This window comes from Anolis carolinensis, chromosome 1 (assembly GCF_035594765.1).
Source record: "Anolis carolinensis isolate JA03-04 chromosome 1, rAnoCar3.1.pri, whole genome shotgun sequence".
Classification (NCBI taxonomy): Eukaryota; Metazoa; Chordata; class Lepidosauria; order Squamata; family Dactyloidae; genus Anolis; species Anolis carolinensis.
The window spans coordinates 323250353-323263578 of record NC_085841.1 but is presented as its reverse complement, the minus strand read 5'-3'; the positions used below and the strand labels follow the sequence as shown (position 1 = coordinate 323263578).

At 37.6% G+C, this 13226-nt stretch overlaps 1 long non-coding RNA gene across 2 annotated transcripts in view; it reads left to right on the top strand.

The window, feature by feature from the left end:
- The first annotated feature begins 253 nt into the window (after positions 1-253).
- Positions 254-13226, top strand: part of LOC134295493 (uncharacterized) — a 37624-nt gene continuing 24651 nt past the window's right edge. The window contains exon 1 of one of the 2 annotated variants that reach the window (XR_010002088.1): positions 254-696. This is a non-coding gene — a long non-coding RNA (uncharacterized LOC134295493). Of the gene's footprint in view, positions 697-1704; positions 2708-13226 lie in introns of those variants that run through there. The other variant, XR_010002089.1, reaches the window with a different exon arrangement.

The following is a 13226-nucleotide window of genomic DNA, read 5'->3' as shown; positions in this document are numbered from 1 at the left end:
ACAATCTCTCTCTTACTTACACACACACACACACACACGAACACTCACATGCGACACACACTATCTGTTCTGCATGAAAAGTACACAAACCTTTGTTTATTAAACTGCAGCTATTTTTTAAAAAAACAATCCTAAAAGTGTTATCTCTGTCATCCAATTCAATATCCGTATTTATTGTTTTTTAAAGAGTAAAAATGCTATATTGTGGAAATTAAGATTTCTCAAGCAAAGTAACTTGATTTAGCATTATATGTTGTACAGGGGATATATGAACAGCCTGGGGATTTTTCATTTCCTTTTCCTTTAAAAAGATAGCTTTGTAATTGGGGGCAGTTCTGGTGGGAGAAGACATTTGCAAGAACGCAACCATGTCATTCCCTGCTATTTGTCCACTTGAAATTGCAAGGTGTAAAGATGCAAGGTCTTTGAGATAAATAAATTAAAATATTTTGACAGGTTTGTATTTGCAATTGGTAAGTCCATTTCTTTCACGTTTGAAGAAGCAAAAACAACAACCAAATAATGTTCAAACCAAATCAGTTTGATCATGTAGAAGTAAATTTGGGAGGAAGAGAGTCGACTCTTTTATGTCTTGCATACAAAAAACACATTTCACTCCTGCTAATAAGCTGAGTATGAACATGGACGACCAATGTGTCTATTTAAGTATCCTCTTTTGAAGATTTTGTAAAAAAGGTAAGACTTATTGGAATCTATACCCATTTTCAGTTTTTGCATTATTTCTAAATGTTTCTTTCTTACTTATATATATTGTTGTGATCACAAACATTTTGGGAGATCTGTTTCATGTTATCTTATATGTCTTATATGGAGTAGTAAATATATAAAAATGCATTAGCATCATCATCGTCGTCGTCGTCGTCGTCATCATCATCATCATCATCATCATCATCAGGCAGCTTACAAATAAAAAGGATTGCCATGTAGTTGAACTACATATGGAATAATGTGTCACTTTATTTTGTACATTGTAAAGGGAAGGCTATACATTTCAGAGACTAATGCAAATCAATCTCAACCCTCAAGGGCATTTAGTTTTGCATAGCCAACCTATCAATGGGTTGAATCTTCTGTGATTTCTCAAGATTTAATAGATGCAGGGCCTCTTCATTCTGATTAGACAATGCCAATGGCAAAAGGTTTTGAACCCACTAATGCCATGTTTCCAATTGAAACCATTCCTGCCACAATGGTTAACAATCACATGGGTACCCATATGAGGAACTGTATGCATTTGCTCTGGGGCTTAAATAAAAGCTTGTGGGAAATTTTCCTTGTGAAAATTATAGTATAAATGAAAGGTTTAAAACCCATCACCCAGCATCTCAGTCCTGATTGAATTGATTCCCTCACTTTGTCATTGGCTGCTATTAACCTTCTACATTATGTTCTATCGTATATGGTATAATACAATGAATACAATAATGCTTGGTAAGGAAGTAAAGCTGTATTCCAGATGAATAGAGTTAATCAAGGAAACCATGGCCCCGAGTCTGCAAGACCTAATGTCAGGTTAGCTTGGAGGTCTCTAATTCATGGGGTCACCATAAGTCAAAGTTGACTTGACAGCAGTTTTCAAAAGCAGTAACAGCAATTCCTTATTTTGGGGAAAATATCAGAGCAGGAAAGAAACAGTTCCTTGAAAAGCCTGAATCTATTCAAGCCTGATATGTTTCAGAAAACAAAATTTCCTTTCTTGCTTAGAAACAACTGGTAACTTGAGAGTGCTAACTCGTTAACTTTCTAGTTATGAGATCAGATGACTAAATTCAGTGGGATTCATTTGTGGCCCGACATATGTAGGATTATCGGCGTGAGACTAAGGATATTACAAGCATGTAAAAGTATTGTTATTGTCACCTGGGAATTGCTGGAGGACAAGTACATGAGTATGCATATAAGGTGCCAAATTACAAATAAACCAAAATTATGGGAGAAAGGATGGAGTTTAATTTTTTTATCCCTATCAGTTGCTTTCCCTAGATACTCTTATTTGACTAGTGTTCAGAATGAATTCCTCGAAATGATAGATGAGAAGGAAATGGGATGCATACAGTGTTTATGGGCAGTAAATGTATATATGGATGAGGTTGTGACGAGGGAGGACGTATTAATGATTGGGAATAAAAAAATACCAAGATGACACTGACTTTCCAAAGAAGACGAGATGCAGCAAACTCTTGTTTATGTTGCCCAAATGCTGGGCTGGTGCCATAATTAAAGAAACTGGTGATGTTTTGAAAACTGAACCATGCATAAATATGCTATAAAATAAAGCTTGCTATGCATTCTTGTACCACGAGATGTCACCAAACCACCAATAAAACTTATCCTGGGGTCTTTCCATTTAAAAATAGGCTCTAGGTTTCTTTAACCCTATCATTCAGTATGTTTGAATGTGAAGATGAAATTATAGCTTTTAAAACAAAAGGGAACTGGAGAAAAATACAGAAACACTATGGCTTGGGATAAACCATTGAGATCCTTCCAGTTCTTCCATTGATTGGGTTGTTGTGTGGTTTCCGGGCTGTTTATTTTGTAGTGCATTTTCAAGCTAGAGATTAAATTATTTTTGCTGGAGATTTGAAACAGAGATATTTCTTCTGTTAAATAAATTCTTTTTTCTGGGCAACAAAGGACAAAAGGTGAAGGGGAAGAAGAATATCCAAACAGAAAAAGGCGATATGTAAGTTTGCAGAGTTAATACAAAAAAGTGTTACCCTTGAGTGATTTGCTGACAGAAATATTTTGGTAGATTTTACAGTCTATTATTCATTTACTTTAGAAATGACTTACATTAATGACTATATTCTTTAATTAAATGAAATCACTACTCTGTAATTTATTAACGGAACCCTTCCTTTCTGGGCTCACTGGAAATATAGTTGTCAACAATAAGGAAAGTATGCATACTCTTTGAAAGGCAAAGAACAATAAAGTGGATCTGCTAGGAATGGCAATGTTTATGCGGTTGGTTTAGAAAAGCAATCACTGTGAAGGTGGGGTGGGTTAGGGTGCAGGGCGATTGGACTGTTTCCATTCATTACCATCATCTGCAATGAAATGCTTGACCAATCAGACAAGCTGTAGGCAGGCTTCAAATGGAAAAGGGGAGGGTGAAGGCCTTCTCTCTTGAACTATTTAGCTCATCTGTTGGTGATTAAACGGTGCTGTCGTGTTCTGATGTTCAGACTTAGGACGACTTGGCCTCTTGTCAAAATACAGTGCAGCACGCAAACAGAAACAAATATTCATTTGTGCTCCACTTTCAGCAGAACCTATTAATTAGTTCCCAACCACAAAGACAGGCAAGGATATTGGGTCTTGCATTTATCATGTCCCGCTCACTTTTTAATTGCTCTGTGTCTCCATTGCCATGTGAGCGATTGAGCTAAGCTTTGGATGTCACATAATTCTCAGAGACAATGGGGTTGGAAGACCTGGAAGAATGAATTCACCACCTTCCAGCCAATAAAAATCTATGCCAACTAGAGTTAATATGGAATGTGTGAACAATGTAAAACAAGATTTTTTTAAAAAATAGCACCGAGAGGAAGTAGACAGGTACTGCTATCAAGGGATTTTGTCTGACATGCTCTTTCCCTGTTCTGTTTTCAGAAATGCAGCATTTAATATTTTTGCTGCAGACAATAGTTCTTTTCAGGCGTTCCCTGTCACATAATTAACAATCACTACCCACATCTTCATCATCATAACCCTGTCCCCCGTCATACTGTATTGGAGGAACAAACAAACAAACAAACAAACAATAAAAATATTGAATCTTTTTCTTTAAAAATGACTCAAAGCATTTTACAACTAAAATAGGCTACAATGCAAAACAAAATACCTTTCAGAACCGTGGAGCATGTTATAAGGATAACCAATCATCCTAAATTTGATATTTATAATTTAGGTGATGACATTAGTTTATTGGGGAGGCTTGCTTATGCTGTATGGTCTCTTCTTGTGAGCTGGCATCTGCATATTTGTAGGAGAATAATGGGAGAACTATTTGCTGGGCCAATTCAAAGACATTGAGAAACATTACTTAGAACTCTTTGAAATCATAAGCATTTAAACAACTGTTGTTGAAGGTAATTGTGTTGTTCTTTGAGGAGCAGGAAAATGCTGCTCAAACCATGAGTGTCAGGAGTAGACAAAGAACAGAAAGAAAACACAATGGTCTTAACATTAGCAAAGCTTGTGTATAACTGAAAATAAAATATAATTGCAGTACTTAATTGCTTGAGGGAATGGAACAGTCCACAGCAATCACACTAGAAATGAGATCTCAGAGCAGTAATTTGTGCTTCATAGTACCACGCAATTTAGTGTTGCTTCTTGGTATTTGCTGTTTCCTCCTCTAAGTGGTCTCTTGGCTTTTTTTAAACAAAAAATCTTCAACCAGTCTTAACTGGTGGATATCTTGCTTGGGCAACTCCTAGAATCCTAGAGTTTCCAGATCTTTTTTCATTTTGGCCATTTTTGTCTGGACTCGTTCCAGCTTGTCAATATCCTTCTTGAATTGTAGTGTTCAGAACCAGATACAGGTGAGGAATGGCCAAAGCAGAGTAGAGTGGTGCAATTATTTCCTTCGGCTTAGACAGTATATTCCTACTGAGGTAGCATAGAATCACATTGCCTTTTGAGCTGCCTCCTCACACTTTTGACTCATGATCTGCTTGTGATTTACTAAGACTCATGGGTTCTATTTGCACCTATTGCTTTCAAACAAGGTGTTACCCATTTCCTTTATGAGCATTTCATTTTTTCTGCCTAAATGAAGTAACTTATGTTATGTATACCTGTTGAAATTCATTTTGTTCATTTTGTCCCAGATCTCTAATCTGTTAAGATAATTTTGGATTCTGATTCTGTCTTCTGGGATATTACACTGGCCAACATACATTTTGGTGCCTCCAATGTTAGACCTGTTTTTGGGTATATTTGACCTGTTTCCAAAAATAGCATTGGTTCCCCCTAACAGTTTTGGTTTTGAGATTCAGAACATCATGATCATATCTAAGAAACTAGATCTGATGTGGTCTATCCACTGCAGTTTTTTCAATCAGTGCCCCAAATGCCAATATAATGATAGATTGTTAACACAGTGCTCCTGTTAGGTGGATTAGTAATTAGATTACCTGCTGAACATAAAGGATACTCACCAATGGCTCCTCTTCATCATGGACAGAAGTGACCAATAGGAAACAAAAAAACTTTGTCTTGGGTTGCTGTGAGTTTTCTGTATGTCTCTGACATATTTCTAATTGACAATCTCCTGGATTTACCATAGAGTCACTGAAGCACCCTCCATGGTCAGTCTTTGCTTAATAAGGGCTCTTTTACACTGCCATAAAAATCTAGGTTATCTGCTTTGAACTGGATTATATGACAGTGTAGACTCGGATAATCCAGTTCAAAGCAGATAATGTGGATTATCTGCTTTGATAATCTGGATTATATGGCAGTATAGAAGGGCCCTAAAATGGCAGAACATTTGAGAAGCATCTGATTCCAGAGGACCCCACCAGATCTCAACAGAGGATTCAAATTGTTGTTGAAGGCTTTCATGGCCAGAATCACAGGGTTGTTGTGTGTTTCCTGGGCTGTATGGCTATGTTCCAGAAGCATTCTCGCCTGACTTTTCGCCCACATCTATGGCTGGCATACTCAGAGGTTGTGAGCATTCAGTCATTTTGCATCTAACTACAGGAGCATACGGCCTTGTCACATGGCTGCCGAAAAATGCTCACCTCATTTCGCTTTGCCGCGGGGCGCGGGGAAACTGTCACCTCGCCCTGCATTGCCTGGCTCCTGCAGCCGTTGATCACATGGGGGGAAGCATGGTGCGGGCCGCTCCCCGATTAAAATAAATGGCAACATGGAAAAGCCTCCCATGTTGACACAGCGATGTACCAATTCAGCCCTCCTTCACTCATGGCGTCATCTGATGGTAGCCGGCTGGCTCCATGGATGATTGGGGATAGATTGGCACATGCCACAGATTTTAGCCACGTGTGATGAGGTTGTTAGTCAAACACCACTCTCACTAGATGTGGAATGGCTGCAGTGATTATCACACAGGATTTTGGCCTATGTGTTTACGCCAACATAAAGTCATTGGATAAAATGAATGATGAGAGGAACATTTGTCTTTCCAAGAGTTTTGGATTTTAAACTGAAGAAGACCCAGCCAGAATGTTCAATGCTAAAGAACTGCAGGGATTGTTGTCCAAAATTTAAGAAACAACATTTTTGGAAAAGAGGCATGTATTTCAAATTTCTAAAATGTGAGATTTTGAACCTGAGAACTGTAAAGAATGCCTTAAACGGCTCTGGTCCAACTTACCTCTCCAAAAGTATCTCCCCCTATGAGCCCCCCCCCCCCCGCAGATTAAGATCTTCGAGTGAGGCCCTGCTCTCAGTCCCGCCACTGTCACAGGTGCATTTGGTGGGGACGAGAGACAGGGCTTTTTCGGTGGTGGCTCCGCAGCTGTGGAACTCCTTGCCAAGGGAGATTAGGGAAGCCCCCTCACTCATGCCTTTTAGGAAGCAGCTGAAGACCTGGATGTGGGGCCAAGCCTGATGTATTCGCTGGATTAATGTGAAGTTGAATACAGACTGGCTCTGACTTTTGGCCCAATGCTACTGGCCCTGTTGTAACGGTCACACAGTGGTTTATTGTTTTAATTGAGTGTGATATTGGTTTTTAAGTGTGTTTTACGATTGTTGGTTTTTACTATATTTTGTATTATATGTGGCAGTAATCTTGCCATTATGTAAGACCACTCTGGGTCCCCTTGGGGGAGAACAGCGGTATATAAATAAAATAAATAAAATAAACAAATAAACAAATAAATAAAATGCAGTGGCTCTCTTATAAAGTGTTCTTTTTTAAACACAAATAAATGTTTATTTGAGGAAATAAAAAATCATTTGGTCATAGTCTGAAGATTTAATGCAACAATGCTTTGTGACACCGGTTCTATTTACATAGAGTACACCTTGCTTGATAGACATATCCTCATGCACTGAAGTGTGCTGTTTGCATGCACCTTCATGTGAGGATATTTTACAGTACAGAAATTGGTAAATGTTTCCTATTTATTTATTTCTTCCAAAACTGGGACTCAAGGGGACTTACTGAAATTAAATCAGATAAAATCACATGTAAGTTAAATCATACAAAAAAGTTATTGCTAAAAAGTAATCACACTACCTATCAAATAAAAACATACAAAACATATCCATTAAAAATGTAAGAAATGGGAATAGTACAGCACATTATTGAAAGTAATTTCCTCATAAGACTCATTTCCCCAAAGTCTGTAGGAATAAATGAGTCTTTACCTGACAACAAAAAGTAAACAATTTAGCCTTCCCGGGAAAGCAGTTCTAGAGGTTCCCTCCATATTCCCACAACATAGGCCTATGGGAGTGGAGGAACAAGAGAAAGGACTCCCTCAAAGATCTCAAGGTTCATGTAGATTTCTATGAACAAATATTTATTTACTTACTGTATTTATATACCGCTTTTCTCACTCCTGGGGGAACTCAAAGTGGTTTATAACATAATAATGGCAAAATTCATTGCCAAACATATATGTAAAACTAAATCATATATCTAAACAATAAACATATAAATATGCAATAAAACCATAAAAACATAAGATATAAACAACATTTAGACATTAAGACATAGAATTAAAACATCTAGTATAAACATTAAAATCACATGATCCAAAATCATGGACTGGGGCCATTTCAATTGTCAATTGCACATATTCCCTATTTATTTCTTGCACTGCATTACTTTACTGGCCAAAAGCTTGGTCCCATAACCATGTCTTTGGTTTCTTTCTGAAGGCCAAGAGGGAGGGTGCTGAGCTAATCTCACTGGGGTGAGAGTTCCAGAGCTGAGGAGCCACCACTGAGAAGGTTGTCTCTCATCCCCACCAACCGCACTTGCGAAGGAGGTGGAACCAAGAGCAAAGCTTCCCCAGAAGAACTTAACTTCCGTGATGGTTCATAGAGGGAGATACATTTGGACAGCTGGGCTCTTCAGATGGTTTAGGTCACTGCTTCTTAAACTGTGGGTCCGGACACCAAATGGGGTCCCCTTAGCTCAATGCTGGAGTCATGAAAAATGGCAACGATAAAAGGTTCCTGAATGTCACGTATTTACACAAATCTGTTCGCAACAATGTGCAGTGTTTACGGTGGACTCTGCAGAAAATGCTTCAGCTGTACTTCATAAAAAAGGAGAATCGTTTTGTTTATCATGCCTTACAAATGCTAATTTATTATCAGTAAATGTTGGATTTTTACACCTATTTTACATACCTTTATACCAAAAATGTCTCGAATGGAAAGGGGGTCGATAGTGGAAAAGGTTTAAGAAGGTCTGGTTTGAATCAATGGTTTCCAACCTTTGGTTCTCCATCTATTTAGGTCTTAACTTCTAGAATCCCCAGCCAGATTGGACAACTATCAGGAATTCTGGAAGCTCAAAACATCTGGACAGCCAAAGGCTAGGGACCTCTAGATCAAAACTTAGATCCAAGTTAATCTTTGTCTGGGGGTTTCTGGGAGTTGTAATTCAAAAAGGTGGGAGGTCAGCTATCAACTAAAATAGTGCTGAACACAAGTGTGTTTGTGTGTGCACATGTGTGTGTGTCAGGGAAAGAAAAAGATAATAGGAAAAATCCTTTTTTCGGCTACAACGTCCAGAATCTCCCAGGAAGGCCTAAGCCATGATGACTCTGTGGCCATCTGAGAAAAAAGTGGAATGCTGAGAACAGGTAATGTAACCAGAGCCGGCCCTAGGTATTTTTCAAGTGTAGGCGAACAGAATTTTGCCCCCCCCAAACCAATCACTGAAAAATAAAAGCATTGGATAAGCGAAAATGTTGGATAATAAGGAGGGATTAAGGAAAAGCCTATTAAACATCAAATTACATTAAGATTTTACAAATTAAGCACCAAAACATCATGTTTTACAACAAATCAACAGAAAAAGCAGTTCAATACATGGTAATGTTATGTAGGAATTACTATATTTGCGAATTTAGCACCAAACTTTGAACAGGGATATAGGGCAGTGTGGACTTAGATAACTTAGATATAGGGCAGTGTGGACTTAAAAAACCCTCTAAAATCAGGACAATAAATAAAGAACAACACTCTGAAAACAGGAGAAATCCAGACATTCGTTCTCGCCAGGAAGGCGTTCGGGGCTTTGGAGAGCAGAAAAGCGGTGCTTCTCTGCTCCCCAAACCGCTGAACGCCTTCCTGGCGAGGCTTTGCCAGGAAGGCCTCGCCAGGAAGGCATTCGGCAGCTTCTCTGCTCTGCAAATCCCCGAACGCCTTCCTGGCGAGAAGGAAGGTGTTCGGGGTTTTCAGGAGCAGAGAAGTGCTGCTTCTCTGCTCCCCAAAGCGGCGACCTCAGCTCCTTCCTTGCAGAGGGAGGCGCGGCAGCAGAGGCAGGCCACAGGAGACAGGAGGTGCCTCAATGGCGCCCCCAACAAGATGGCACCACAGGCAACTGCCTAGTTGGCCTGGTGGTTGAACCGCCTCTGAATGTAACCCATTTTAAAAAGAACTTAGAACATATATTTATTTGTATTTATGACAGAAGAAACTTGTTAGAATTAACAACCTTTTCATGACTATATTCAAAAACTTCTCATTTGCGCCTTATTTTTGGAGTTTAAAGACATCAAATATGTATTGTGATTTCCTGTTTATCCATATCTTTCTCTTACATTCTTCTCAACTTCAGAGTACTTTCCTCTGTTTTCTTCATTAGACTATTTATTGGTTATTGGGAAGTAATTTTTAAGTAAGGCTCTTGGATATGTTTCTTTCCCTTTTCTGCTCTGTTTAAGAGGTCCACACTACTATCTCTTAATTTTCCCCACAAAGAGAAGTTTAAAAAAATTAAAGTAAGAAAAAAGTAAAGCTGACAAATTTGACCATCAAGGAAGAAGATCATATAGCTCTCAAAAGGTTCAGTTTAGATCTCTGTTTATATTCAACAAAGGCTACCATACATTTTGCTCCTGATAGGCCCGTCATCTTTAATAGTAGTTACATGACAAGCAGGTGCAACACAGACCTTTTTGGACTGGAAATAGACTGTGCAAATTACCATGTCTTTTGTTTGTTTCATTTTATGATAAATACACAAATAACTTTATACTACTCAATGTGAGGAAAAGAAGTTGAGATTTAAAAGAAAACACGAGCGTGGGAGGCAATAAAACTGGCAGATCTGTCCTACACAGAGTTCTCTGTGTTGTTACCTAAAAAGGTTTTTGCATGCACAGAAAGCATTCACATTGGTATTCAGCATATGTTCTCATTTTTCATGATCAGATTTCTTTAACTGTATGTTTTCCAAACTTTGGTCCTTTAGGTATTTTGGAGTTCAGCTCCCACAATTCTAACCGCTGTAAACTGGTTGGGATTTTTGGGAGTTGAGGACCAAAGGTTGGGAATCATTGCTTTAACTAGTTTGAGTCTCATCTTTCAGCCCGTGACAGGATTGATTTAGATTGTCACCATAAATTGGACTTGGGCTGAATCTATACTGCTATATACAATCCAGATTATTGGTTTTGAACTGGATTATATGGCAGTGTAGACTCATATAATCCAGTTCAAAGCAGATAATGTGAATTATCTGCTTTTATAATCTGGGTTTTATGGCAGTGTAGGCAGTGTAGTTTTGAATGCATACAGCAATAACAAAGGTAGTGAATGAGTTTTTGTTGCATCATCATCATCATCATCATCATCCTGCCTGGTGAAAGGGGCACTCTAGGACTCGACAATGTAAAACGTTAGAACAGATATAGCTATTTTTTGCATCATTCATAGGTTGAAAGTATTATATTATTAATACAATTAAAAGCAGTTAAAATTAGAACCATTAAAAAGAAGAACAACATAAATGAACAACATAGTGCATTGTGAAAGGTCCTTCTCTCAGAGAATTCAGTTCTCAAAGATCTGCCAAAAAAACCCTCTTTCCCTGCCTATGAAAGGATAGCAAGGAAGTTCCCAGTCCAACTACTGAAAAAAAAAATCAAGTTGCATAGGAATCTGGTTGTCTTATGATGATTTTTTTTTTTTGTCCAAGGCTTTGTTTTGATCCCTGAGGTTTTAAGGGTGGCTCCAAAATGATGCAAATGGCTCTCATCCATATTTGCAGAATGATATTACTACAAAGGATCAGGAATCACATGAAATCTTCACTTTACATAATTCTGCTGGACCAGCTTGCCTTCATTAAGTCTCTGTGAGTAGGAGAAAGAGAAGAAAGAAGAAAATCGCTTGTCCAATTTGCAAATTCTAAACATTTTCAAATTCTAAAAATATTGTGCTGCACCATTAAATAGCATTTTAGAACTCAGATCCGATTACATTCATAGGTAATTAGAAACTATTTTAAAGCTGTAAGCTTTAAATAAAATTGCACTATACTTTGTTTATAGTGAATACCTCAAAATACAAGAAACTGTGGAAGACATATGGTACTAATGTCATTTTCTTTGTAATACTGTAGGCATAATTTTCATGGGTGTTTACATTATGGAAGGGTAATTTTTCTTCATACCATCAAATGTAGAAAAATATAGCTTGACAATATATTATGAACTTTAGTTCACTGCTAAAGAATCTATTAATATAGAATTACAAATAATTAGGTGACTGAATGCCTTATGAGTAGTCATAGAGAAATATAAATATAATTAACTGTAATAAATCATTACATTTTTAAGTAAAACTTATTTTTCCCTTTTGCACTATTTGAAATAGTACAATTGTTGGCTGTTTTTCAATGGATTGGCAATCTACTTAATTGTAAGGGTCTTTATGATAAAAGATACACACAACTTTGAAAGTCGGAAACAAACTATTTCTTAGGTTTGCAGGACACATATGTTCCACAGACTACAGGCAAGAATTATTTTGATAATGCAAAGTAGCACAATGTGGTTTCATTCAGAAGCATGTTATTTAACATACCCAATAACTGATGCAACTCTTTATTTGTCTTTAAAGAGATAGGTGTTCCTCACTGACAAAGACTGAAATGCTTCAAAGAATTTTCTTTTATAGTGAAGGACAAAGAGACTATTAGTATGGTAATGTTGAAAGAGTCGAGCAAAGTAGAATTGCCTATAATGATCAGCTAGTGCAGATGAATCATGGAGCTATTTTTCAAATGACAATGAATTTATCTGTTCAAATATTTATTTGGAGACTTGGGTTAATTTCCCTTTCTCCTTCATGCCCTTCTTTCTGACACATTTAATATTTTTGTGCTATATTGTCAGGAAAATAAACATCAGGTCATTAAAGGTCATCCTTATTCTTGCCATTCTGCCTTATGACATGCAAAAAGAAATGGAACATGGCATAATTGGCAATTGACACTTTTGATATGTTATAGCTTTTTGAAACCATAACCTTGAAAAGCTAATCTAATTTTATTTTTTTTAAAAACCCAGAAGTGATTATTGAGCTCAAAGGAGCTGCAAATAAGTGTTAGAGATTGACATCTTCATGGAACTTCTATTCAAGCAGTCAAATTAAGTGATCAGTTACTATTTAGGAGGCTTTTTCAATGTATTTCATCCCACAGGGGATCTAAGTCCATCCTGAAGCAATGGGTTGTAGCAGTTCTGTCGACATTTGCAACAGCTTGAGGTATGTTATCTCACATGGCTTAGGGAAATTGCTGCCAGCATAAACCAAATAATTCCCTCCCTCTGGTCTGAAGGATATCTGGAAAGTGTAATCTCTCATTATTAAGATGCCTGCTGTCCTGCTGTAATACTGTGTCACCGGATTGGTTCACAGTTACCTTTGTTTCAGACTTAGGACTGTTTTTTTTTTTTTTTTGATGTCACAAAATCAGCACAAGAGCTTCTTGGTGTCATAGGTAAAACTCCTTGACAATGTCTACATAAATGCCTGCAAAATTTCATCCAGATAACCCAATGGTAGTTGGTGGCTTTCTTGTCAATGGTTCAGTGAATTTACATTGGAATTTAGCCTGGCCTTTGGAGGAACTATCCAAGGTACTGAAATTAGGTTAGAAATAAGACTTGGCAATTTGGATAGCAACTTAACATTTGGAAAAAAATCTGGGGTGGAATTACCAGTCCACTGATACGAAAGTCTCCACC